General features: G+C 42.4%; 1 non-coding gene across 1 annotated transcript; it reads right to left on the minus strand.

Annotated features, from left to right (window-relative positions):
* Positions 1-2,364: 2,364 nt before the first annotated feature.
* LOC120268077 lies at positions 2,365-2,471 on the minus strand. Its single transcript, XR_005538746.1, has one exon. It is a non-coding gene; the product is annotated as a small nucleolar RNA R71 (small nucleolar RNA).
* Positions 2,472-4,448: the final 1,977 nt, after the last annotated feature.

The raw sequence follows: 4,448 nt of genomic DNA on the forward strand, positions 1-4,448 counted from the left end.
AATTAAGCCCCTGCGGAGTTCATCCTTTAGTTCTTCACTCTATTGTAACCGCAAAGAACTCTAGGAGTTGGAGGTAGGATAAATCACACCGGATGGGAAAGGGGACGCTCCGCTGCCTCTCGACTCACTCTCTCAACCCTCTTCAATCTAGCTTTGTCTAACCCTAGTGGCGTGTCACCCATCCATAAAGGTTACCAGGATGAACTCTGAACCCTAGTGTCACTCTAAGGGAGAAATAATTCAACAAGCATTCAAGATTGAAACTCAATTAAAAATCAATTAAGGAAAGCATAATAAAAGGTCAAAGAAACAATAACATCCTAGGGTTTACAAAATCCAAGTACCCACTAGGGGGTTTAGCTCTCCATGGAGTAAGATACAATCAATAATGAAATCAAAAGTAAAATTAAGTAATCCATAGTATGCACTGTAGCAGCAGAATGATTTGGAGTTGTCTGCCCAGATTTCCATACTACCCAGTATACGGGGCCGTATGCACCCCGAATGAAACGCGAATCTAGGGTTTTTGAGTGCTATCCGACCCCCATATGACCCCTATACGGCCCGTATGTCGTGGGGGGTATAAATACTGACTTTTAGGGCAGAACAAAGGGCTTTTTGCTGGGCTTATTTTGGGAGACCACTTGAGAGGCTTTAGGGGACTTTGGGAAGGAGAAGAAGGGTAAGGAAGCTAGGAGATCATTCAAGGCCAATGTCCAAGACTTTCAAGGCAAGAAGGCAACATCATTCAAGGGGAGATCTACCACGATTTGAAGGAAGGAGACCCGCGGCTAGAGGAAGCGTCATTCGGCATTCCTTTTGCGGGGGAAGCGTCATTCGACATATATTCTATTCTACCTCCTCCTCCACCATTTCATCTAGGGAGTGTCACTTATGCTTTTCTTTTGTGTTTCACTTGATTGTATTGCTTGTTGTGGGATGATGACACACTATACCCCCAAGGCCACCGGGTGTTGGCGAACCTTGGGGGTTTTATCATGTATTTTGGATGATTACTTGTTAAATCCATGCTTGGGTAATTTTGAGATTTAATCCATTGTTTTCATTCTAAGTGCTACACTAAGGAGAAATCCGTAGCTCTTTTATGAGTGATGCATGTAGATGTGACTTGCTCGCATGTATTAGATCGTGAATGGATTAGAAGGGGATACTTGTATCATCACGCCAAAAAATCAGGTGTTTGGTAGCCCTCCATGTAGGTTTAAGCCCAAGAAGAGTAGGCTTACTCCTAAGTGAGATTTCCTCGTACTTAATGCAATCGTAGGAATGTGGATTTGGAAGAAATTCCTATCTATGTTCGTATGGGATTAGGGTTCAATCGCCAAGAAATTGAGGTTGTTCTAATCTTATAAACTCATGGTGCATTTTACCCTTGCATCTTTTATTCATCATCCATGTTTCATGATAACCCCTCAAGGGGAACAACATCCATAGGCCTTTGGATTACATTGAGTTTCTTGCTTGCTTATTGCTTGTTCTCTCTAATTTGTTGATAATCTTGTTTTAGTTTTAATTGCACCTAGTAGAGTAAATTCCCTCACTTGAGATCTTTGGCTAGATAATAGCTCGAGAAGGAGTAATAGGAGATCCTTAGCCCTGTGGAATACGATCCTCGTGTCTTCACACGAGGTATTACTTGGCGATCCCGTACACTTGCTGGAAAGCAATCAAGTTTTTGGCACCGTTGCAGGGGACTTTAAGGAATTCTAGGAAACTTTTAGATTATTACTCTAGCCATTCAATTCTTTACTCATTTGTTATTGTTATTTTTTTTTTGCCTTTGATCTTAACTTTCTATCATCTTTCTTGGTTTTGCAAGGTACCGTGCATGACACATTCAAATCCATCGACCTTGATTACACCAGATAGTGAGATTGAAAGAACTTTACATCGAGATTGAGAGAAGTTGGTGAAGGGTCAGGTACACAGAACATTGAAATTGAGGATAGAGAGTCTTCAATCATGGCCGAAGAGCGACGTACTCTATCCGAGTATGAAAGACCACAATTCACGGGTGATGAGTTTAGTGTTCAAGCACCATCCGTGGCATCCAACAACTTTGAAATTAAAGCAAGTACAATTAGCATGGTCCAGAACTTGGTTCAATTCAATGGTCTTGCAAATGAAGATGCACATGACCACCTTTCCTGGTTCCTCGAAATTTGCTCTACATTCAAGATTAATGGGGTGTCGAACGATGCTATCCGCTTGAGACTATCTCCATTTAGTTTGAGAGACGGAGCTTATCGTTGGCTTACATCATTGTCTCCGGGGTCTATAAAAACATGGAAGGATATGGTTTAGAAATTCCTTGGGAGGTATTTTCTGTCAAACAAAGCGGCGGTGTTGAGGCAAGAAATTTCAGCCTTTAAACAAGGGGAGTCTGAAACATTGTTTGAAGCCTATGAGAGATTCAAGGATCTCCTTAGATGGTGCCCCCATCATGGTTTTACCTCATGGATGCGAGTACAAATCATTTACAACGGGCTAAATTATGCTACTCGCCAACTTATTGATGCCCCAGCGGGTGGTTCCCTTATCAACAAGTATCCCAATGAGGCCGAGCAATTACTTGAGTCTATGGCAAGCAATGAATCACATTGGGCCTCAAGAGGATCTTCACAAAAGACTGTTGGGCTTTATGAAGTGAGTAGCAATGATGCCTTGGCCGCAAAGGTTGATGTGTTAACTCAAAATCTAGATCTTCTTATGGGCAGTAGTTCGAGGCCAGAATCAGTGTTGAGTTGTAGTACTTGTGGTGGTGGGCATGGTGCAGCCAAATGTCCTATTTCTAGCTCCTCTGTTGCTTCCATTGAGAATGTCGACTATATTGTGGGGCAACGAAATCAAGAGAACCCGTATAGCTCAACTTACAATCCGGGGTGGAAGAACCACCCAAATTTTTCATGGAGCCAAGGCCAACAACAAAGAGGTGCACCACCTCAAGGATCTCAATTTCAACAATCGGCCTTTGAGAAGAAATTTACTACTAAAGACATTCTTGCCAAGTTCATGCTCAGTACTAATGACAGGTTCAATAGCCTAACTAGTAGCATGGACACACAATTTGGCAAGGTGAATGCTCAGCTCACTCAGCATGCCGAATAGTTCAATGAAATAGGTTCTGTCTTGAGAAACCTCCAAGCTTCGGTAAAGTCACTTGAGCATCGAGTAGGGGAACTCGCGAAGGTAAATTTTGAACATCCTCTAGGGTGTCTTCCAAGTAAAACGGAAGACAATCCAAGGAAGCACTTGAAGGCTATTGCTCTTAGAAGTGGGAGGCAAGTGGAGACAAGGGTGGAAGTTGACCCAAGTGTCAAGAAAAGTGGGGTAGCCTTTGGGGAAGACACCAAGCTAGTTGAAGAAAGTAGTGAAGGCAAAAATCAGGGAAGAAATGACAAGCCGCAACAACAAGGACCGTCAAAATCATCTGAGTACACGCCTCCAATCCCTTATCCAACCAGATTGAAGCATGACAAGGAGGATGTTCACTTCAGAAAATTCATCAACATCTTCAAACAACTCCACTTGAACATCCCGATAGTTGAAGCATTGACCCAAATGCCGAAATATGCCAAGTTTTTAAAAGAGCTCCTCACGAACAAGAGAAAGTTGGAGGAAGAAGGCATGGTTGCACTTACGGGGAATTGTTCGGATATTTTAGAAAAGAAACTCTAAAAAAAGTTGAAAGATCTGGGAAACTTCATTATCCCGTGTATGCTTGAAGGTGGAGTCCAAGAAAATGCTCTAGCGGACTCGGGGGCTAGCATAAACGTCATGCCCTACACCATGTATTTGAAACTTGGCTTGGATAAGTTGCATCCCACGAGGATGACCTTATAATTGGTGGATCGATCAACAAGAAAACCTAGTGGGATTGTTGAAGATGTGATTGTCCGAGTGGACAAATTTGTTTTCCTTGTGGATTTTGTCATCATGGATATAGATGAGGATCTGGAGATACCACTGATTCTTGGCCGACCATTCCTCAGCACCTCGGGTGCCTTAATTGATTTGAAAGGAGGGAAACTAACATTATGACTCGGAGAAGAGGAAGTGGTGTACACTTTGCCGGCTGCTATGAAACTGATAGTGTGCAGGAGGTGCTCTCTATAAACCCTTTGGATGAGTATTTGGGAGAGTTGGAGAATGAAGAACAAGAAGAAACTCGCTACTATCCTCAAATTCACAACTTGAAGCAACCAAAAGAGAGGGTGTCCTAACCTTTTGCTGAGGAAAAAGAGAAAAAAGAATCATTTGTGAAGAAAATGTGGAGGGAGATTCATGAGAGAAAAAAGAAAGGTACCAAGCTTCATCACCCCTCATCTCGTGGAGGAAAAGTAAATTTTTCACCCCTCTCTACTCATGAATAATTCGAGGTCTTCTCAATGTTATCACTGAATTTACCTGGAAGAAACAAAACTACA

This window comes from Dioscorea cayenensis, chromosome 8, assembly GCF_009730915.1.
Source record: "Dioscorea cayenensis subsp. rotundata cultivar TDr96_F1 chromosome 8, TDr96_F1_v2_PseudoChromosome.rev07_lg8_w22 25.fasta, whole genome shotgun sequence".
Classification (NCBI taxonomy): domain Eukaryota; kingdom Viridiplantae; phylum Streptophyta; class Magnoliopsida; order Dioscoreales; family Dioscoreaceae; genus Dioscorea; species Dioscorea cayenensis.